The 24,735-nt window shown below is 43.9% G+C and overlaps 1 protein-coding gene and 1 long non-coding RNA gene across 2 annotated transcripts in view; both read right to left on the bottom strand.

Moving 5' to 3' along the window:
- LOC141343373 (cathepsin S-like) overlaps window positions 1–24,735 on the bottom strand; it is an 81,848-nt gene that overhangs the window by 50,246 nt on the left and 6,867 nt on the right. The window lies entirely within an intron of this gene.
- Window positions 11,105–13,653, bottom strand: LOC141343375 (uncharacterized). The gene is made up of 4 exons (XR_012356734.1): window positions 12,140–13,653; window positions 11,568–11,646; window positions 11,359–11,467; window positions 11,105–11,263 (listed from the first exon to the last, which is right to left on the bottom strand). It is a non-coding gene; the product is annotated as an uncharacterized lncRNA (long non-coding RNA).

Below are 24,735 nucleotides of genomic sequence, written 5' to 3'. Positions count from 1 at the left end.
GTTTTGATGTCTGCTGTTTTGTGTCTTTAAACAGGAGTTAACTTTTACTTGTCTTTTTTCACTTTAGACCTGATGGCACTGAAAGAGGAGAGTCAAGAACTGAATGAAATGGAAGAGAAATATTATGATTTCATAGATGGAGAAAAATCTTTTAGTTGGTCACAGACCGAAACTACTTCCTCAAGAAAAAAGACTCGAAAGAAAGGAAGAAGTTATTTTACCTGCCAACAGTGCGGAAAGTGTTTCAGTCAAAGAGGAAGTATTAAAAGACACATGAGAATTCACACCGGAGAGAAACCTTACACCTGCCAACAGTGTGGAAAGCATTTCGGTCTTAGAAAAAGTCTTAAAAGGCATTTTATGATTCACACTGGAGAGAAGCCTTACACATGCCAGCAGTGTGGAAAGAGTTTCACTCAACCTGGACACCTGAGAGTCCACATGAGAATTCACACTGGAGAGAAACCTTATGTCTGCGAACAGTGTGGAAAGGGTTTTACTCGATCTGGACAGCTTGTAGCCCACATGAGAGTTCACACTGGAGAGAAACCTTATGCCTGCAAACAATGTGGAAAGCATTTCAGTCTTAGAAAAAGTCTAAAAAGGCATTTTATGATTCACACTGGAGAGAAGCCTTACACCTGCCAGCAGTGTGGAAAGAGTTTCACTCAACTTGGACACCTGGGAGTCCACATGAGAATTCACAATGGAGAGAAACCTTATGTCTGCGAAGAGTGTGGAAAGGGTTTTACTCGATCTGGAAAGCTGAAAGTCCACATGAGAGTTCACACAGGAGAGAAACCTTATGTCTGCGAACAGTGTGGAAAGAGTTTCACTCAACCTGGACACCTGGGAGTCCACATGAGAGTTCACACTGGAGAGAAACCTTATGCCTGCGAACAGTGTGGAAAGCATTTCAATCATAGGCTGAAAGACATGTTTCAATTCACACTGGAGAAAAGCCATTCATCTGCCAACAGTGTGGAAAGAGTTACACTCAAAATGGAAGCCTTACCAGACACATGAGAATTCACGAACAGCCTTATATGTGTGATCAGTGTGGAAAGAGTTTTGATCAACATGAAGACTTTGAAGTCCATAAGAGAGCTCATGAAGAGAGTCCTTACTCATGCTCTGAGTGTGGAAAGAGTTTTAGTCAAAAATGGTTCTTTGAAGACCACAGGAGAATTCACTCTGGAGAGCAACCCTACACATGCCCTCAGTGCAGAAAGAGGTTTAATTATAAGCATCACCTTCAAGACCACATAAGAGTTCACACAGGAGAGAAGCCTTTCACCTGCAAACAATGTGGAAGAAGTTTCAACCGAAAAGGAACTCTTAACAGACACATGAGAGTTCACTCTGGAGAAAAGTCCGCTAGATGTGATCACTCCTTTACGAAAATGAACAATGTTTTTTTCGTAGCAACCATGGTTTAACTATGGTTTTAGTAATAAAACCATTTTAACTATAAAATAAACCATGGTTCTACCACAGTAACCATAGTAAAACTGTAGTTTTTGAAGTAAAACCATAGTAACTCCAAAATAAACCATGGTTTTACTACAGTAATTGTAGTTAAGCCATGTTTTTTTATAGTAAAACAATAGTAACTACAAAAGAACTATGGTTTTACCACAGTATCGACAGTGAAACAATAGCAATGATGAAATTAACCATCTATAGCATAACTGTGTTAAAATTAAATATTCATGTACTATAATATGTGTGCTTATACTCTTTACCCGGAAGAAATAAATAAGCATGATTTTGTAAAGGAAAAAAATTAATACATACATATATAAAATAATGGCTTTAGCTGCTCTTCCTCTTTCACATCCGAATTGTTTTGCTTCCTGGGGATTGAGTTGGGTTTGTAGACCCATCGCCTTAATTTCCCAAACATACAAAAAAAAAAATAAACAGTGTTTGATATTTTACAATACCAGAAGCACATAACACACTCAACACTTCTTCAAACACTTTCTTGTGAAGACCTTATCCCTCTTCATATGGAGCCAAATAAACCAAAATGTCACATCATCTGTCCATTGAATAAAAAAAAAAAACCATCATACAATGTTTATCACAAAGAACAGGCTTTTTTATAATTAAACCACTATGCTTTTTTTTTTGTTCTGTATTTTTATTATGTTTTTGCAACCTGGTCATTTGGCAATACATATACATAATTTACATAAGCAATAACAATATGTATACAAAAAAAAAAAGCCTAGCTTCCGGCTTTGCTACTGTTCGGACGCTTTTGCTTACTGCTCCGCGCTTTGCTCCCTGCTTTTGAACTTTTCTCCGATTTTTCAAATATTTAACTTCAGCATATCAGCACAGTGCTCAGACAACACATTTTTGATACAAATATAACGAAAAAAGGAGACTTTTTGCTTCCCACTGCCAGCAGTTTACATTCCGGAGACGGGAAAACACAGCTGCCTACTTTCAACAGACAAGAAAGAAAATGCCTCTTCTGGAATCTACTTGCTGCACAAACTGCCACAGACTTCTACAAAGGATTGTGATTTTAGAAACAAAGTTACTTGCTGGACTTCCAAAACAGGCGGAACACACAGAAGATCATCATCACGGACCCCCTCAGCATACAGCCGGTGAGTCCTGTGAATCTAGTCAATATCGACAGTTTAGAAATGTAGAGGAACAAGCCAAAACTGATCGACACACAAATCGATGGCAAAAACAGGGAGCGAGACCCAAAGGCACTCGAGACATCAGACTGTCAAGAGTATCTCGTATTGCTGCGGTATCATCCTCTACCCCAGATATGGCCACGACAAGGCTTGCAAAAACTGTTGTTTTACCACCCCCTATACAGCTAGAAAACAGATTTGATGCATTAATGAATGTGGGTGAGGAATCCCCAAATGTGACTGAACATATATCATGTCAGCCAACTGCTAACATTGCTATAAACAGGCGCGCAAGGTCGAGCAGACAGCGGCACTCAGCTCAGAGCGCACCCGAGCCCAGGACTCTCATAGTGGGTGACTCCATTATCAGAAATATCAGTAGCAGAACTACAACTACATGCTGCTGTCCTCAAGCAACCGTCTCTGATGTGAACAAAGAACTTCGGAACATTCTAATGAAGCACAAGACTGCAAATCGAATCATCATCCATGTGGGAAAGAACGATATTCGGAAAGAGCAGTCAGAGCTCCTAAAGAAGGATTTCGGTGAACTCATTGAAACACTTCAAAGACTTGAAATTCAGTCGTTCATCAGTGGACCACTCCCAGCAAGGGGAACTAACATGTTTTCACGGTTGCTCGGACTGAATACCTGGCTACAAAGAACCTGCAGTCTAAAAGGAGTCAACTTCATTGACAACTTCAATCTTTTTTGGGGCCATAGACAACTGTTCAAACTGGACGGCCTTCACCCAAACAAACTTGGTGCGAGAGTGCTTAAGGACAATATCTATTTTTCACTCCGGCATCCCTCAGTAGAATGTGTGAGTCTACCCAACATGAATGGCACACACACACTTGGACAAAGTGATGACAGGACATCTTATCAGCTTCAGAGTCATCATGTGGCCAACACAACCAACAAGGACACTGACAACGCCACGCAGTCACAACAAGCACTGCTTATGGACACTTTCCTGGCTGAGCCCTGCGCACAGAGCTTATCACAGACAGACTCAACACCGAAGGACGACTTTCTGGTAAACAGTCAGAGAAGCCAGGACAACAACATTTTCCAGCCACCTGAAACTCCAGAGCCAGAGCTCCATTCACCAGACACATTATCCCTCTCTCCAGCATCTCCACTTCTAAGCTTCTCACAGAAAATGGAGGAACTGGTATATGCTGGAACCAGACTCTCCCACTCTTTTGCTGCAAGCCCCCAGTTATCAACTAAAAAACGGCAGGCACCACAACCACCAAAGCCTGTGGGCCCAGCTCACCCTCCTCCTCCTGTGAGAGCTCTCCGGCCGCTGCCACAACGCCAGGGCTCAAACCCTCCTGCGTCTGCTGTGAGTGAACCAAAAACAACTGATAACAGCTCTCAGTGATATGTGACGGGTCCCCGCTACGGTAACAGCAACAATCAGGAATGTTTACAAAACAAGCGGGAACCCAGTGTGCCTGTAGCTTTCCCTATTTCTGTTTTAATATGTGATAGAAAGTCTAAGGCCCTTTCAAATCGTACAGTTCACACATCTAATCTGAGGCTTATTAGGCATCAAACTAAGATTGCTCTAGAGACAAAAAGTGATGCCATCAAGCTAGCATTTTTAAATGTTCGCTCACTAAAAAATAAATCACTTCTGATCAATGATTTTATAACCACAAACAACCTGGATTTTATGTTTTTAAATGAAACATGGTTAGAAGACAGCTCTTATGCAACGGTCCTCAATGAAGTAGCCCCTCCCAGATTTATTTTCATGAATGTCTGCAGAGCTGGCAAAAGGGGAGGTGGCGTAGCTGCCCTATTTAAAGATGTCTATGAATGCAAACAAGTGTCATTTGGTCAGTACTTGTCTTTTGAATATCTAGGGATTCTGCTGAACGGTGCTCGCATTCTGTTTATCATTATTTACAGGCCCCCAAAATACTCTCCAGCCTTTGTTGAAGAGTTCACAGAACTGCTATCAATGATTTGTTCAGAGTTTGACTGTTTTGCTATTGCAGGGGATTTTAATGTTCACATAGACAAGGCAGAAAGCAAAACTACAAAAGAAATTATAACAGTTTTGAACACGTTTGACCTGATTCAGCATGTGCATGGGCCTACACACAATCGTGGACACACTCTTGATTTACTCATCAGTAAGGGTCTAAACATTTCATCCACTGTTATCAAGGATGTAGCACTATCTGATCACTTCTGTATTTTCTTTGATATATTGATCTCTGCTACCACTGAATCTAGATCAGTCTCTGTCAGAAAGAGATGCATTAACGATAACACTAGTGTGCTATTTATGAAGGCTATATCTTCAATGCCAAGCATTTCTGCAGACTCTGTTGATTTTCTCCTGGACTCCTTTAACTCAAAAGTTAAGAATGTCATTGATGACATTGCACCTGTGAAGGTCAGACAGATGACCGGAAGACAGAAATCACCGTGGAGAAAATCAACAGCAGTACAGATAATAAAAAGACAATGCAGAAAAGCTGAGCGGATGTGGCGGAAGACAAAACTTGAAATTCACTATAGCATCTATAAAGACAGCCTTCATGCTTTCAATGTTGAACTAGGTAAAGCTAGACAAACATTCTTCTCAAACCTTATAAACAGCAACTTAAACAACACTCGCACTCTTTTTGCTACCGTTGAGAGACTAACAAACCCCCCTAGTCAGATCCCTAGTGAACTGCTTTCTGACAGCAAGTGCGATGAGTTTGCTTCCTTCTTTTCTGAGAAGATAAATAATATCAGAAAGACAATTAGCACATCCTCAAGTTATGCAGAGGTCAGACAGATTCGACCGCAATTTCAAAAAGAAGTCATTATGTCGACTTTTGAACAAATCGATAGCAACATTTTGGAAGAAACAGTAAAGCACCTCAAATCGTCAACCTGCCACCTCGACACACTCCCTACATCTTTTTTCAAAAGTGTGCTTAGCTGTCTAGAAGCAGATCTTTTAAAAGTGGTGAACACCTCACTTCTTTCTGGGACTTTTCCAAACTCCCTGAAAACTGCAGCCGTTAAGCCCCTTCTGAAAAAGAAAAATCTTGATAACACCATACTGAGCAACTATAGACCAATTTCAAATCTTCCGTTCATAAGCAAGATTATTGAAAAGGTTGTTTTCAATCAGCTGAATCACTACATAAACTCAAATGAATACCTGGACCATTTCCAATCTGGCTTCAGACAACATCATAGCACAGAGACAGCGCTCATAAAGATAATAAATGATATTCGCCTAAATTCAGATTCTGGCAAAATATCAGTGCTGGTATTACTAGATCTCAGTGCTGCGTTCGACACTGTCGATCATAACATTCTTTTAGATAGACTGGAAAACTGGGTCGGGCTTTCTGGGATGGTTCTCAAATGGTTCAGGTCATACTTAGAAGGGAGAGGCTATTATGTGAGTATAGGAGAACAGAAGTCTAAGTGGACGTCCATGACATGCGGAGTCCCACAAGGCTCAATTTTAGCGCCGCTGTTGTTCAGCCTGTATATGCTCCCACTAAGTCAAATAATGAGAAAGAACCAAATTGCATATCACAGCTATGCAGATGATACCCAGATTTACCTAGCCTTATCGCCAAATGACTACAGCCCCATTGACTCTCTCTGCCAATGCATTGATGAAATTAACAGTTGGATGTGCCAAAACTTTTTACAGTTAAACAAGGAGAAAACGGAAGTCATTGCATTTGGAAACAAAGATGAAGTTCATAAGGTAAATGCGTACCTTGACGCTAGGGGTCAAAAAACAAAAAATCAAGTCAAGAATCTGGGTGTGATTCTGGAGTCAGACCTCAGTTTCAGTAGTCATGTTAAAGCAGTAACTAAATCAGCATACTATCATCTTAAAAACATTGCAAGAATTAGATGTTTTGTTTCCCGTCAAGATTTGGAGAAACTTGTTCATGCATTTATCACCAGCAGGGTGGACTATTGTAATGGTCTCCTCACCGGCCTTCCCAAGAAGACCATTAGACAGCTGCAGCTCATACAGAACGCTGCTGCCAGGATTCTGACTAGAACCAAAAAATCAGAGCATATTACACCAGTCCTTAGGTCCTTACACTGGCTTCCAGTTATGTTTAGGATAGATTTTAAAGTACTTTTACTTGTTTATAAAGCACTCAATGGCCTAGGACCTACATACATTGCAGATATGCTCACTGAATATAAACCTAACAGACAACTCAGATCACTAGGATCGAGTCAGTTAGTAATATCAAGGGTTCACACAAAACAAGGGAATCCGCTTATAGCTATTATGCCGCCCACTGTTGGAATCAGCTTCCAGAAGAGATCAGATGTGCTAATACATTAGCCACATTTAAATGCAGACTCAAAACTCATCTGTTCAGTTGTGCATTTATTGAATGAGCACTGTGCTACGTCCGAACAGTTTGCATTATTTTATGTATAATCATTTTACTGTATTAATTAATTTGAAATCATTTTTTTTATGATCTTAAATGTTCTTAATTTTGTTTTTATTGTTGTGATTATTATTTTAAATTTTTATGCTATTGTGATTTTAATTCCTTTTTATGTACAGCACTTTGAATTACCATTGTGTATGAAATGTGCTATATAAATAAACTTGCCTTGCCTATACAGTTGTAAGTCCACATAAAGTGCCACGTCTCCTATAGATCACAGCACTTCCCAGAACCTCACAGCAGACAACATCGAAACAACAATACACATTCACCACATCTGTCCACGACAGCACAAATTACTCAATATGCCACTGTATGCTTCCCAAGTTCACTGTTACACATGCAACACATGAAGATCTCTGTGCTAGATTTTTTTTGCCAACTATACAATCTACATCCATCACTTCATCCACATCAGCCCCTCAAACATCTACACTACAACCCACTGAATCTCAAACATCAACACAAACACGCACTCCCCCACCCAGACAATAAAATATATCCACAGATGTCTGCTGGGAGTGTTTCTGTGTCTGTGTTAGTTATTTATTTTTGTGGCTCAACCTTTTTGAGGACAAATTTTTCAAGTGAACGTGCCATGGCTTTCACACCAAAGCAAACACACTGTGTTTTCAAACCCACAAGTTCTACCTTCTAAAGAAAAATGGAGTATTAGGGTCATTAATAAAATCTTAAAACAAAATGATTTTTATCAATACATATATTATTAAAAGCTGATAAAATGCAATGAGTATTTCTATTATTAACAGAGAAGTCAATTGTTACACACTGCTTTATATCCTTCATTTCTGCCTGTCTTTGTAGTCACCAAAACCTTCTGTTGGTCAGCCCAAGTACAGAAACGAAAGGACAGGGAAGTGAAGGACGTTACGTGTGGCCAAGTATGGTAACCCATACACACACACACACACACACACACACACACACATACATACAGTTATTGTGAAAACAAGTGTCACGAGGGTGCTTGAGCACTTGCCCTTTTGGCCCCTAGTGGTCAAAGTGCCCTTTTGTTACATTTTTTTTTGTAATAATATTAAAAAAAAGTATAAAAATAACGAATTTGCGACAGCCTGCCCAATCGAACTATTTGTAAAGTAATGTTTTAGCTGTAAATAAAATGACCTTTCACGTGACGACCCCACCCGGAGGTTCAGGACGATCCGATCACGTTTATAACGCCAAGTATTTACTTTTTTGTAGCTTGTGCGTATGTAGTCTGCTCTGATATAGCTGCCAATAATGTTAATGTCATGTAAACAAAAGACAATTCGTGAATCGTTCTTGCATTTTGGGGGAGAAAAGGATGTCATGGGCATCTTGGGTCTGGTCTTTTTTGTGTATGTAATGCAGGGCTCGCAAAATCGCTTGCCCGAAGCCCCGGGGCTATGGTGTTTTTCAGTCGGGCTACCAAAATAGTTAACTGGACTGCCCAAAGGGCAATCTTAAAGTACAGGGCTCCTGCAGGTCCTTAAAAACTCCTCAATTAGGTTGTATCAAATTAAAGGCCATAAAAAGTTTTATGTATGTTAAATAGTATAAGAAAATACTTAATTATAATTTAGGAGGTCTTACAGTTGATGTCTTTATATGAACGTTTCTGAAGGGAACAGACTGTCCTCAGAAACGTGTCGTTGGCATTTTCATTTCACGTCTGATAAAACTGCGTTAAATGCTGCTTTGTGTACAGCCGTTCCCATGGAAACCGTAGTATTTCAGCGCTCCTAAAGCGCCCCCTCGTGACAAGAGAATGAATTTTATTTCCACATTTTTTCAGTTCTTTATGGTCAAATTATTGCAATAATCGACCTACGTTTTTATGCAGCAAACACATAGATTTGTAAATGTTAATATGCCTTCTAAAAATCTAAACAATTAAGAAAAAATATAATAAATTATAAACTCGATTTATCCCTTTTAATGGTGTAAAGGTTGACATTCCATTGTATGAGATTTTTTTTTTGTGAACCTGTATCTGATTTATAAATCATGCCATTTTATGCCTTAAAATTCTACCGTCTACAATCTTACAATACAATACATCAGGGGTCACATATATTTTCAATAGTGACCACACAGAGTTTAATATAACAGCTGTTATTTATTAATGTATTTAATAGAAAGAAGAAAATCTTTACACAATTTCTAATCAAAATGAATAGGTAAAAAAAATATTTTTAATCTTTTAAACATTAAAATGGTCTATGTTCGGTTTCTTTCTCAGAACTGCTTCACAGCATTGGCTGCTAGAAGACTCTGTAATAATACGTATATCAGCAAGGAATGTGTCACAATATAGAGTACAGTATTGCTGTACTGATGTTTTGAGCACAGCCCTATTTAGGGAGCCCCTTTTAATGTGATAAAAATATTACTAATTCTATTGTTTGAGTCCTGAACTAAGCATAAATGCAATTAAAACTTCGAATAATGCATTATTTGTCTTATTAATGACATTGTTACTTGTTACATAAGTAACTGGATGCCTACAATGAGGTGATGGACCCGAGGGGCTCTTTAATGCCTTGTTCCAGGTGCCCTTTTTATACTTTGAGCACCTGCCCCTTTAAAGGTCTCTGCACGACCCTGGGGAACATTTATGAATTCATGAGTACGGTTTATAAACTGAGGGAATGAATTGCAAAACCGTGCCCATGGATTAATTCTTTTTCTTCTACAGGGGACGTTAGGGGCTCCATACTGTATAAATGCTTTGAAACTGCTTACTTGGAAAAAAACATACAAATCATTCTTGTAATATTAATCCAAAAATGACTTGAATTGCCCTAATACTGGGTGGAAAAGGGTACTGTCAACTTCAAACAAAGTTAATACAAATTTTATTACTTTGTAAGCAACACAGCTCGTGCAGAGGAGAAGCAGGAATGTAAGAAATAAATGGATGTTTTTTCCATAATGTTAGTATAATTGGGTTTTATACAAACATAAAAATGTAAAACTATAGCAAAATATAAATATGGACAATTTGTATTTATTTTTTTACTTTCAATTGATAGAATGATCATTTCTGATCTGAGATGAAGTAGCCTACTGCTGTTAGCCCATATGTTGTGTTTAACACTGTAATATGAAATGTAATACATATTTTTCAGTCAGAGATATTACTCATGTGATAGATAACTGTTATAATCTCACTTTAGCACAGGCTGTTATACTTAATCCTTTACATAATAATGTAATCCTTAATATAATATAATCCTTTACAGTCATAAATCTTTAATTTTTCCAATTTTATTTTATAATAGTTCAATCTCTCTGCAAACTCAAATTTAATTTTTTAAAAATCGTAAGTTTTTCCAGTCCTGTAATTTGAAAACCGAGATACTGGAATTCTTGGTTGAGAATATCACCAATGTTATGATGTATTGGATATAAAATTAGATAATTAGTATCAATAGCTTTGGACTTTTGACAGATCTGCAGTTCGTCCCTTCAATTCATCCTACGTACTAGGTACAGTATTATGTGTTGTATAATGTAAAGTTATATTTTATTTTTTAGCGAACAAGACTTTTATTTTGATCTGGAGATGTGACGTCATAAGGCTGCGGCGCGCTCCTGCATCTGGAATTCCAACAGAGAAAGGTGTGTGCTTTTAACAACTGAAAGTGTTTAAATCCAGACAACTCGTTCAGAGAATTGCATATAAAACTGTGAAATTAATTGTAATGCTTTATTTAGTGACACTGTACTCCCTATATAGTGAATATTTATTCCTAACGAATTCGGTCACTATAGTATGTTTTTCAATACTTAGAAAGTCAGTGAAGCCCAGCAAATGTTTCATTATCAACATTCTCTAAAACATCATATTCTGTGTTCACCAGAACAAAGTAACTAATACAGGTGTAGAACAACTTTAAGGTGAGTAAATGATAACAGAAATTTAATTTTTAGGTGAACTTTCTCTTTAATATGACATGTTTTTCTTTTTTTTTTAGACATTTTTCTCGGTTTATAATGTCTTATACCATCGCTGCTGTCTTCGAATCTGCTTGGTTTTCTGGTTGACCTCTTGAAGTTATTGCCAGTGTCACTTTCTACAGAGGAATTCAATTCAGCATTTTTACTCCACCTTAATGCCCTGTCGAAATCATCTAGGGATGAAATGTTAACGGAATTAGAAAATCAAAATATCATCAATTTATTTCAGTAATAATCTGAAAATATCCTGCCATAATTTGAACTTCACCAGTTTTGGCAAAAACACGGATTTTTCGTGTGGTCCATGTCTCTTCGTCAGGGAGTTCTTTTTTTGCCCGTTTTGTCTGATTGTTTGGGGGCCAGTAACAATATTGTTGCTGAAATTTGTAGGGAAAGTTAACTGTTGCCTAATCAGGAAAATTTCAACTTTCAAGATTATATTATTTATGTGGGTTGGACTTTTAAAAGGTTATATACCTCATCATCTTCAAATGTCCAGCACTCTGCTATAATTCCAACCAATGATTCTTCTAAAAATTCTACAATATAGTACATGCTAAGGAAAAGAAAAGCAATGTTAATTTATTGAAAATGTCACCTATTGCACATTTCTTCTAGAATATATGTGACCCTGGACCACAAAACCAGTCATAAGTATAACAGGTATATTTGTAGCAGTAGCCAAAAATACGATGTATGGGTCAAAATGATAAAGTAAAGCACATGTTCCATTGAGAGATTTTGTAAATTTCCTACCACAAATATATTGAAACTTAAATTTTTTATAGTAATATACATTGCAAAGAACTTCATTTTGGACAACTCTTAAGACAATTTTCTCAATATTAAGATCTTTTTTCACCCTCATCCCAGATTCCAGATTTTCAAATGGTTATATCTCGGCCAAATATTGTCCCATCCTAACAAATCATACTTCAATGCTTATTTATTCAGCTTTCAGGTGTTGTATAAATCTAATTTTTCAAAATTGACCCTTGTGACTGGTTTTGTGGTCCAGGGTCACATATGTATGTGCATATAAATCTCACATTATCAATGTCAGAAATTCACTGTTGATGCAAGATGGCCATGAACGTTACTGTGTCCCCATGATTGATTCTGATTGCTCTCTTCTCCACTTGCTCTCTAGGGATCCATCTCATTGATGATTGTTTTTTGTTGTAATTGTATACTCCCACAAGAAAGGAGTGGCATGGCTCGATGAACATTGGTAGAGGATTATGATAAACCCTGCAAAGAACTTTTCCATCTTTCTCTATTTCATTTGTGATCTCGCAGCCGTTCTCATTCAGCAAGAAGGCGTTGTCCTTGGTACTTGTAGTTTCTCTCTCTCTGTGTTTTTCAAGAGGACATGACTGCCTTTCCTCTATTCTCTTGGCGACCTGTCTCAAAGTGTCTTTTCCACTTTGCACCATCCTCTTCATGGTGTACAGATATGATTCGAACTTGAATGCGCTGCAGTTGTCAAGCCCATTAAATTGCACAGCATAATCAGTGATGTGGAGCATAGAGTGGATGTTGTGAACTATGAACTCCTCTCCATAAAGCTCTCGTCCTCTACAGACAAAGTAGTGCAGCAGGTTTCTTGCATACTCCGAATGGCTCTTGACTAGTGTTGGTGAAACTGGCAAGCACATGGCCACACTGAAAGCCAGAAAATGTTGGTACAGGTCATCCTCAAGGATTCCTTTCAGCACCAGCTTGCCTGTGTACAGCATGAATTGTCGAAATTCTGTAGCCTTTCACCTCTCCATCTCACCCAGGCTTCGAGGTGTGCGAGAGAAGAGGGATGGTATTTCATTTTTGATTTGAAGAAGCCTGTTGCTCACTTCTAGTTTTTGAGTGCTGGAGAGCCTTACTCCTCTCGATCCACTGGTCCAACTAAGCAGCAGCTTTTTCATCACCCCCAGACATGATTGATGCATATAATCAATGGGGAAGCTCTTGACCATATCAATAGACAGCTGGGCCAGTGTTGAGCTGTCTTTGTGATGTTCGGGCTGAACTTGACTTCTGAAGGATACATCTGTTCTTGGAGTAAGGTTTTTGTGTGTCCTGAAAGGTCACTCTGTTAAACCATTCACCCTTTTGGTCACACTTGTCACAGCCGTAATATCCAGAGTATAGCTTAGTGCCCCGGACAAAAGCCTTCGCTGGAGCATCGCAGACGATGCAGAGAACATTTATGCTATGTTTTTTACCTTGGCATTGAATGCCGCTAGACAGGAGGACTTCGAGGTCTGCTACAAAATCCTCTAGAAAATGCCGATCATTTGGCCGGTTGTTTCCACAAGTTAATGTTGTAGGGAAAACAACAACGGGACTGAGGTGGATGGCACAGAGGACAGGCCACGTGGCTTTCCCTGAGCTTTTGAACAGGGGTAGGCCATCAACATTAAAAGACAAATTGATGGTGTCATGGTTTTGCAGCTCTTCATCAGGGTACTTTTCCAGGTGTTCCAGTAGCTTTTGATGGAGAGGGTAATGGAAATACTCCATTCCAGACTTTTGTACGGTTGCTACATTCTTTGGTGTTTTTTTTAAAAAGTACATGCAGTGGATGGAAGGTCTATTTGGCCGTGGTGCTGAAGGACATTTAGCAAATGGTCAACGGCATTATTTTTTACTTGAAATCGGGTTGCCCAGGTTGCCAGAAATGTTCCCAATGATGATTTGTCATCTTCTTTAATGTCAGTCATGTAATTTTCATCAAGGTCCATGTCTTCCACAAAGTCATCATCCCAGTCACTTTCTTCCTGTGTATATGATGTTCCAGTGGACAGGTGGTCCTCCATAGAACTTAATGCATCATCAGAGTCAGTCTGACACCCTGGGACTTGTTCTGGATGATTTACTTTTGTGGGGGGTTTTTTCAGTGTTTTTAAAAACACGTTTGGCAGCTCTCCAAGATCTAAGATACTGACGTTCTTTCTCTTTCTTTTTCCTCACTCATTGTGTAATGTCTAAAATTACAAAATAATGCAAGCATGTGTTCCCAATGGCAGATTTTATTCCTTACAATACATTTTTTAAATGCTCTACCTGTCAAAGTGTGTTTTACTTACCTCAGTCAGGCAGTTTGATAAAGGCTATGAAAAGACCAGACTGTAGAGGCTGTGCTGGGGGCTGCAAAAAAAAATGCATATTATTGAACACAAGTCAAAGTAATAAATGAGCCATGTTTAAACATATCGAAACAAGCCTTCTGGATTTCCAAAAACCTTAATGAATGCCCAGATTGATTAAATTGCTTCTGATTATGCATAGGGAGATACAGATTTTTTTTGGCCACCAGATGGCACAAATTTCACTTTAAAAATGGATTTTAAATGCTTTTACTCTATTTTAATGTAAAATGTTGCATTTATTGCATTGCATTAATTCAATTAAAAAATAATAATAATTCTAGTGGGAAAATTGTTCATTAAAATTTTATAAATATTGCATAGATTCATAAAAACTTCAAGTTTTTTTCAAGTCAAAAAATGAATTTCATAAATTTTCCTGAAGAAAAAAAAGTAACTTTTTAAGGCTTCTGTCACTTTTGACCGTGAGGGAGCCAAGTGTGACCCCTAAATATCACACTTGTTGTACTCCATGATGAGTGCATTCAATAATCCAAAGAGTACAATAAATGCATTTCCTTAGTTGTCAATTTCCACCTCCTCTTCCAGGACATTCGCAGTGGTTCCTTTTCTATACCAAATGGTGCCTCTTGAGCTTAGATCTGGCAATGGTGGGTTACACTAAAATTTGCTGGCGAAATAAAGCCAAAACAGGCATTATTTTGTCTAAAATGCAAGTCCTTTAATATTAACTTCTTGTTTATTGAACTGTTGTATAAAATCAATATCACATTTGTAATTATGTGCCTTTTTGGCAGAAAATGTGGCATTCTTCTATCCCCAGATTTGTGACGGTATATTTTAGTTACATTCATTGTGCTCCTACATGCTCACGTTCAGACAGCAGCAAAATACGATTGTCAATACAATTACATTATTGTTCTACTATCTACTATTACTATTGTTCTTCTAAGGGTTCTTCTTTCCTTTTTTTTTTTTTTTTTTTTTAAACCTTCCGGGCACTTATGTGGGCCTTAACATGCTCAAAAACTCTTGAAAATTTGCACACACGTTGGAATCTGCGGCCATCAGGATGCCACAAAGGCTGGGACACGGGCGTGGTACAGGGTCACTACAGCACCCCTGGAACACATTTAGAAAACTTGATGTACTGCACACATACTTACACCTATTCATATGAAACTCTGTACACATATAGATCTCACTGAGCCAAACAACTTTTGTATTCTATGTCATAGGCTCCACCCAACAGGAAGTGAGATATTTAGGGCTGTTTAAAAAGTGCATGCTCTGGAATTTGATGTACTCCTCCCAGGATTTCCATAGGTTGATTGTCACCAAACTCGGTCAGCATGATCTCAAGACATTGGGGATGCTAAATTGCGAGGGGATTTTTGATATCTCGAATGGTTTGGCCGTGGCAATGCGAAAAAGTTATGGTGAGAAATGAGAAACAGGAAGTGTGTAATAACTGTTGCACACATTGCCTGATTCTTATGAAACTTCACCAGTTTTTTCGTTGTATGATATATATATATATATATACACACACAGTACAGACAGTACAGTACTCAGTGACACACCTGACTGAAAGGCTCAGTATGCAGCTCATTATGTGGGTCTTTGTCTTCAGGTGTGAATCACAGCATTATTCACGATGATTCACGCCTTAATTCAATTATTACTATTGGTGGGTGAGTGGGTTTATTTCTAAATAAACAAAAAGTATATACATTTCTATTTTTCCTCACATTCTTTTCTTGGTAGCAATTCCCTCTCAGTGACACACCTGACTGAAAGGCTCAGTATGCAGCTCATTATGTGGGTCTTTGTCTTCAGGTGTGAATCACAGCATTATTCACGATGATTCACGCCTTAATTCAATTATTACTATTGGTGGGTGAGTGGGTTTATTTCTAAATAAACAAAAAGTATATACATTTCTATTTTTCCTCACATTCTTTTCTTGGTAGCAATTCCCTCTCAGTGACACACCTGACTGAAAGGCTCAGTATGCAGCTCATTATGTGGGTCTTTGTCTTCAGGTGTGAATCACAGCATTATTCACGATGATTCACACCTTCTCGCATACAGCCATTCTAAACAAAAAGTGCCTTCAAAAATTTAAATCAATATACCGTTTTGTGTAAACAAGTGAACTAGATGATTTTCACATCATTTGGTAGAAAAAAACTCTAGCCTACCACATCCAGTTCTCAAAAGTCTTGTGAACAAATATTCTGTATGTGTTTCATGACCTTGTTTTAGTGACTTCAAAAATTTAGTTCCCTTCCGGGAACTCGAGCCGCGTCAGGAACGCTATGGGGAACGCCATTGGCGGGCAGCACTCTGAATCATGTCTTGCAACCAATGAACGACGGGGGTGGTGACGTCACAGGCGCGGTGACGTCACCGACCAGGAAGTATAAAGCACGTGCGTTTGACGCCCGCGGCAGCTTTTGTCATTCAGCGAGAGCGCTCTGTGTCTGTGTCTGTCTGAGTCATTGCTGTTTTTCGTGCCCAGTTTGGTACACTTTTATTTGAGCAATGACTTCTAAGCAACTTAGAAAAGCGGTGGCGGTTCAGCGCCCGCATAGACAGTGTGTCCCTCCTTGCCAACGCTTCATTGTTGGTGGGGATACACACAGTCTATGTGTGGTCTGCTTGGGAGCGGAGCATGCACAGTCAGCCCTCGAAAAGGCTGGCTGTGAGCACTGTGAACGCCTGCCGGTGCGTCTGCTTCGCTCCCGGAAAGCCCTCTTCGAGGAGGGGGCTTTCACTAGCGTGCCCCGTGGGTCTGGCCCCGCTTCCGCCGAGGCGGAGCGGCAGCTGCACTCGTGGGGCTCGCAGCTCGATTTGCTGGAGGGTATGGAGACGGGTGAACCCCTATCTCCACCCTCACTCAGCCAGTTGAGCGATCTTCTCTTGGACGTGGAAGCCCGCACTGCGGTTTCTTCCCCTCCAGAGTTGATCCCGGAGCTCTTGTTGTCTCCCTCCGAGGAGGTCGACCTTGCAGCCCCGGATGTTAGTGAGCCACGACCGCCGCCCCGTTCGCCTCACTATGAGGAGCTATTAGAGGTGCTGACTAACGCTGTGGCCAAGCTCAACATCGCTTGGCCCGCGGAAGAAAGTTTAAGAAACCCCTATGAGCCGCAGCGGAGCGCATTAGATGAGCGCTTCCTGCGGACACAGTCAGCACCTCCTAAGCGAAGCCTTCCCTTCTTCCCCGATCTACACAAAGAGCTTTCTAGATCGTGGGAGAAGCCGTACTCCTTCCGCTTGTTTAATCCCGCTGAGAATTATGGAAACATCGCGGGCGCGGAGGAGTGCGGATATAGGATGATGCCACGGGTTGAGCAGACGCTTGCGGGCTATCTGTCCCCCGGCTCGGCATCGTCCTTGAAGGCTCCGCCCTTGCCCACTAAGCCACTAAAAGTTACATCAGGCTTAATGGGCAAGGCGTACACGGCAGCAGGTCAGGCTGGTGCTTGCCTTCACACTATGGCAGTGCTCCAAGCCTATCAAGCCGACCTGCTGAAGAAGTTAAGCGAGGGTGAGGAAGTAAATGTGTCAGAGATGCAGCGTACTGCAGATCTCGCTCTCCGCGCCACCAAAGAGACCGCCCGCGCAGTGGGCCGGTCTATGGCAGCCTTGGTGGCGGCGGAGAGGCATCTCTGGCTGACCCTGTCCGAAGTCAAAGAGAAGGACAGGGTCACACTCCTGGACGCTCCCCTGCAGCCGTCCGGCCTCTTTGGCACCTCGGTCGACACAGTTGTCGCCAGGCACCAGGAGGCCCGTAGACAGGCCGCAGCGTTCAGGACCTTCCTCCCCCGCCGTGTTTACTCCTCTGGGGCTGCTGGACGGGAGCAGCCCCAACCGTGTACGAGCTCCTCTTATCGTGAGGCACAGAAGCGGAGCGTCGCCACCCGTACTCCTCCGGCGCAGCCTAGAGGGCGGGGAGGGCGACGCCCTAAGCCGAGGGCCCCCGACAGAAGGCCCGACCTGAGGGTCGTCCTTCAGTCTAGGAAGTCCTCGGCTAAACGGCCCTGACGGTTGTGGCCCAGGGCCGTTGAGGGCAGCCCCTTGCGAGCGGGTTTGCACCGTACCCCCAGGTGCGGGTTTCAAACCCCCTCAAGGCCCTCAGGAAAGCGTGGAGCTAGTTCAGGAGTTTCCTGCCAGCTTGCTGTTACAGGGCTCCGAATTAGTTCCTCGAGTAAATCCAGACACCAGTCTCAAGAGGCTGGTGCCCTTAGTAAACTTTCTGGCAGCGTGGAAACTACTGCCAAACGTTTCAGAATGGGTCCTGCGTACTGTAGAGAAAGGTTATGCTATTCAGTTCGGCACCAAGCCGCCACCTTTCAGCGGGGTATTTCCAACATTAGTAAGCCCCGAGCAGGGTCTGGTAATGGAACAAGAAGTAGATACTCTTCTGAGGAAGGAGGCCATCGAGGTGGTCCCTCCTCAAGACAGGGAATCCGGGTTCTACAGCCGTTACTTCATTGTTCCGAAGAAGGATGGGGGGCTTCGGCCCATCTTAGATCTCAGGCTGCTAAATCGCTCAGTCAGAAAACTGAAATTCAAAATGCTCACTGTCAGGCAGGTCGTGCATCAAGTCAGGTCCAAGGACTGGTTTGTCACGATAGATCTAAAAGACGCTTATTTCCACGTCTCCATCCTTCTTCAGCACAGGAAGTTTCTGAGGTTCGCTTTCAGGGGCGAAGCGTACCAATACAGAGTACTTCCGTTCGGCCTAGCTCTCTCACCCCGAACTTTCACGAAGTGTGTGGATGCTGCGCTGGCTCCACTGCGACTCCAGGGCATCCGCATACTCAATTACATAGACGACTGGCTCATCCTAGCCAGCTCAGAGCAGTTAGCGGTTCAGCATCGAGGTGTTGTTCTCGCTCACATGCAGAGTTTGGGGTTGAGACTCAACGCCAAGAAAAGCGTCCTCTCTCCACTACAGAGGACTACTTATCTAGGCGTGGTATGGGATTCATCCACGATGCGGGCACAATTGTCACCCGCTCGGATCGAGTCCATACTCACTGCAGTAAATGCGGTCAAGCTAGGCCAGTCACCCACTGTCAAACAGTTCCAAGTACTGTTAGGTCTTATGGCAGCCGCTTCCAACGTGATACCTTTTGGACTGCTGCATATGAGACCACTACAGTGGTGGCTCAAAACCAGGGGGTTCTCCCCGAGGGGAAACCCATTCCGCAGGATCAAGGTCACGCGGCGTTGCCTACGTGCCTTGGTCATGTGGAAGAAACCCTGGTTTCTCTCTCAGGGACCGGTCCTGGGGGTGCCATGTCGCCGCGTCACGCTAGCGACAGATGCATCCCTCACCGGTTGGGGAGCGGTCATGAGTGGCCGCTCAGCCCAAGGCCTGTGGAGCCCTCACCACCTCTCTTGGCACATAAATCGCCTCGAGTTGTTGGCAGTGTTCCAGGCCCTGAGGAGTTTTCTACCAGACCTAAGAAACCGTCATGTCCTCGTTCGTACAGACAGTACAGCGGTAGTTTATTACATAAACCATCAAGGGGGAATCCGCTCACGCCCCTTATTCAAGCTGGCGTATCGGATCCTCCTGTGGTCTCAAGGAAAACTCCTCTCCCTGAGAGCAGTCCACATTCCTGGACATCTGAATGTGGGAGCAGACGTCCTGTCGAGGCAGGGGCCGAGGCCCGGGGAATGGATGCTCCACCCAGAGGTGGTGGAGCAGATATGGAGAGTTTTTGGCCAGGCACAGGTGGACCTGTTTGCGACTCGAGAGACATCGCACTGTCCCCTCTGGTACTCTCTAGTGCCTCCAGCTCCACTGGGGCTGGACGCCATGGCACAGACGTGGCCGAGGCTGCGTCTGTACGCCTTTCCCCCGATCGCTCTGCTCCCGGGAGTTCTGGAACGGGTCCGTCGGTTTCAAGTGCGGCTGCTACTAGTAGCCCCGTACTGGCCGGCACGAGTATGGTTCTCGGACCTGGTATCTCTCCTCGACGGCTCTCCATGGGAGATTCCCGTCAGGAGGGACCTCCTGTCTCAGGCCGGGGGCGCAGTCTGCCACCCCCGCCCAGAGAGCTGGAGGTTATGGGTGTGGCCCCTGAGGGGGCACAACTCATAGGAGCGGGTCTCCCCACTGAGGTGGTTGAGACCCTTCTCCAATCCAGAGCTCCCTCTACGAGGAAACTGTATGGCCTTAAGTGGAACTTGTTTGCGAGATGGTGCCACGAGCGCCACTTAGACCCAGTCAACTGCCCAGTTGGTACAGTTCTGGAGTTCCTTCAGTCTCGCCTTTCCGCAGGGCTAGCTCACTCCACCTTGAAGGTTTACGTGGCGGCCATAAGTGCCTACCACGCCCCTCTAGGTGGTCTCTCAGTGGGCAGAGAGCCCTTGGTCATACGGTTCCTCCGCGGTGCGCTCAGGCTGAGGCCTCGAGTGACACCCAGGGTTCCCGCGTGGGACCTCGCTGTGGTGCTAGAGGCTCTAAGTGAGCCCCCTTTTGAGCCGATAGAGGAGTCTACGGATCGCATACTTACAATAAAGACAGCGCTTCTGTTAGCACTTACCTCCCTCAAGAGAGTAGGCGACCTGCAGGCCTTGTCAGTAGCCCCGTCCCACTTAGAGTTTGCCCCAGGGATGGCCAAAGCCTTCTTATATCCCAGGGTCGGGTACGTCCCGAAGGTCCCCTCCCTAGCACCGCAGCCTATAACGCTACAGGCGTTCTATCCTCCTCCATACGTGGAGCCAGGTCACAGGAAGTTGAACTGCATGTGCCCAGTCAGAGCTTTAGACGCTTACGTCCACAGAGCTGCCACGTGGCGTAAAACAGAGCAACTGTTCGTCTGTTACGGCCCCCCTAAGAGGGGGAACCCAGCTTCAAAGCCTACTATTAGTAGATGGATCATCGATGCCATAACTACTGCTTACGAGTCCTCTGATCTCCCCTCACCGTTGGGACTCAAGGCTCACTCTACTCGGGGCATGAGTGCCTCGGGAGCTCTGACGGCAGGTGTCCCCATAGAAGACATCTGCAAAGCTGCGGGTTGGTCCTCGCCCCTAACTTTCGTTAGGTTTTATGAGCTTGACCTCAGAGCCGCTCCAGGCTCTGCTGTGCTCTCGGCCTAGTGCGCTAGGCCTGGAGAGTCAGCCACCTCCCTAGCCAGGAGAAGACTTCTCAAGGCGCATCTTTCTGCGGAAAGAAGAGAAGTTAGTTTCGCCAAACTAAAGAGATCTGCAATCAAACAAAGAAATACTTAGCCTGTTGTCCGTGGAAAACTAGACAAAGGCCCTACCTCGCGTCTGACACTACTATCAGACCAAGCTTTCAGTCCCTCTTGTCATGGCTGAACCCCCAGACAAAGGACTAAGACCCCTCGTGTGCCCGAGGGCCGAGGGGTGCCTCCTGCACTGACTGGCGAACCAGGCGGAGGTCTCTATTCTCGTGTGCCTGCGGGCCGAGAACTCTACAGCCCTCTTGTCCGCGGTATGCTAGACAATGGCTCACTTGTCCTCGTGTTCTGACGCAGTATGCTATCAGACCGAGCGTAATGCGGTCCCTCTGGTTCCGGAAACTACCTTGACCAAGGACTAAGACTCCTCGTCTGCCTTACAACAAGGCCGAGGAGTGCCTCATGCACTGGCTGGCTACCAGGCTGAGGCCCCTACTGTCTTCCCCGTGAGCCCGAGGGCCGGGGATTACAGTGCCCTCTTGTCCGCGGAATGCCGACAATGGCCTTATCTCTCGCGTCCTGGCGTAGCACAGGCCGAGCCTTGGATCCCTCTTGCTCTGGCTGCACCCCCAGGCAAAGGATCACCCACTCCTCGTGTGCTCGAGGGCCGAGGAGCCTGGAGGTCAAGCTCTCAGTCCTCGTGGGTCTACGGACCGGGGACTTCACACACCATCTGTCCGCCGAGTGCTAGACAGTGGTCATTCGGTCCCTCTTGCTCTGGCTAACTCCCAGACAAAGGACTAAGACTCTGCGTGTGCCTGAGGGCCGCGGAGTGCCTCTCGCTCTGGCTGGCGACCAGACAGAGGAAGACTACCATTCCTCGTGTGCCTGAGGGCCGAGGACCTCAGAGCCTCTTGTCCGCATATTGCTAGACAAATGCTCTTTACCTTTCCACCTGCTGGCACAGACACTGCGCAGGGTTCGGAAATTATGGGGGCGTTGGTAGTCTCGTTCCCCATAGCGTTCCTGACGCGGCTCGAGTTCCCGGAAGGGAACGTCTCGGGTTACTACCGTAACCTTAGTTCCCTGAGGGAACGAGACGCCGCGTCTCGGACCATAATTCCCGCCCCCTGCGGCGCTCGCTTCATGCTAGAGCTGCCGCGGGCGTCAAACGCACGTGCTTTATACTTCCTGGTCGGTGACGTCACCGCGCCTGTGACGTCACCACCCCCGTCGTTCATTGGTTGCAAGACATGATTCAGAGTGCTGCCCGCCAATGGCGTTCCCCATAGCGTTCCTGACGCGGCGTCTCGTTCCCTCAGGGAACTAAGGTTACGGTAGTAACCCGAGACGTTTTTCACTAAGCACGCATAAACGTTGTTTTCTCAAAAACACAAACATGTACATTCATGTTGCTTACATATTGTAGCCCAATATGTGCCGATTACAACGTAATAAGATTTAGGCCATTCATATGTTTTTAAGATACTGAAAAAAGCACAAATCTCAGGGCATGTCAAAACTTATTCAGGGCCCCAAAACACCTCAGACCCCAGAGGGTTAAGGCTGACAGTTACTTGGGATTATAAGTCTGGAAAAGATTGATCACAGGTCCCTTCCCTCCCAAGTTTAAATGACTGAGCCAATGTTCATACATTGCCCCGGCCGTAGCCGGAGTCCAGTGGATCTTGTCTTTCTCCGTCCTGAAGGACTCCCACCGCAGAAAGGGAATGCTCAAGTCCGATGGCTCTGGCCAAGGTTAGGATTAGAAAAATTACAACAGCTTCCCCCAACCTAGCACCCGTCTAGGAAGGTTTGGAGTAGGGAAAAGCAAACTCTACCATTCCCAAGACTGTGAGGGCTAGGTTTTAGGGTTTGAGTTGGTTTCGGGCTAGATCCCACAAGCCTTTGAGAGCTAAAGTCAGGGTGTGAGTCGTTTCTGGGTTAACCGATTGAACCATAACAGGGTTGGATACCACTTGATCCAAGAATACGAGATTCCTGATTGAATCTGCTCCAGACCAGCAAACCAGACCGCATCCATAAGGCCCCGATCTGATAATCCTTATCCGGCATCGCATTCCATCACAAAACCAGGGCTGAGCTGGTCAAACTTCAAACCTCCCCTTAACTCCTAAGAGGTAGATTTCAGGGATATATCCCATCTCCAGCTATATTCTTCCTGCCCCAAATCCGTGAGGGGTAGTTATTTTAGGGATAAATCCAATTTAGTGTTAGATCACCAAGTCTGTGAAAGATAATCCCATTCCTCTGGAAAAGGTGAGAATCGAATCGGGTGCACTTCGTTTCTATAGGTCCTAGAGAGCTGAAATTCGATACATATAGTATTTGGGTGGAACATGGAGAGTAGGGCCTCCCAGAAAACATATCTTCGAGTGCCAGTTCATACTGGAACGCTGTCCAACCACCTCAACCTTTACACTCCGCCAGCAGAGAGTAAAGGGTGTCAGTCAGGTGGGTTGCCACAGGCTGGACAGCGTGCCGTAGGCCCAACCCATGCGCGTTATCACTGAATGGGAGGAGCATGGATGTCTCCTCTAGGAGATAGTGGAGAGCCTGTGGCTTATGGAAGTCACAGGCTTCCATTTTCAGAGGAGTGTGGTCTTGAATCCGGAAAACGGCCTCCTAGCGAGGTTGGCCATGTGATCTATGTAAGTCTTCCCAGCTTGAAGGAGGCTGGTTGCATGTTTGGGAATGTGAATTCCACAGGTCGAGATCACCCGACTTACTGGATGTTTTGTCGTGTTTCCGCGCAAGTGGGGCGTGGTGGCGTAGAGTTCAAAAGTGATGTCCGCCACTTTTACGGTACCCGCAAAAACATTTACTAGGTCATTATCGAGGGTGAACCTGTGGTGGTCCAGATTCGACTGAAAGTTCACTGCCTCTGACACGCCATAGGTCGTAAAAATGTTCCCTCTGTGGCCCACTACATCTTGGACACCATGCCGCGCCCACAGCAAATCAACACGTGGGTCCCTCGCAGTGATTGTGCACGCGGCATGGCAGGTGACCGAGTGGACAACTTTATGGTTCACTATGGCTGCCAGAGACAGTGAACTTTCGCTTTTTTGGCCAAAATGACTCATAAAAATTATAAACTTTAGTGTGGGGTCCTTGTTTAGTTCTCTCACTGCTTCCATAAGGAGCCCCAACACAAAGGTTTGGTCCTCCTCCAAGATGAAGACCTTACGCAAATCGTTTAGGTTTGTTTGGAAGATGGTGGGACGCTTTAGTTGGTCTGGTGAAAGAGCTTTAAGTGTAGAACAGAATAGTGTGAACACACCATTGATCAGTTGGGCAGCATTTGCCCCTGCAGCCACTTCTGTCCGGAAGATGGGGTGAGGGTTT

Source organism: Garra rufa, chromosome 9 (genome assembly GCF_049309525.1).
Source record: "Garra rufa chromosome 9, GarRuf1.0, whole genome shotgun sequence".
Taxonomy (NCBI): domain Eukaryota; kingdom Metazoa; phylum Chordata; class Actinopteri; order Cypriniformes; family Cyprinidae; genus Garra; species Garra rufa.
This window is presented reverse-complemented; position numbering and strand designations above follow the sequence as displayed.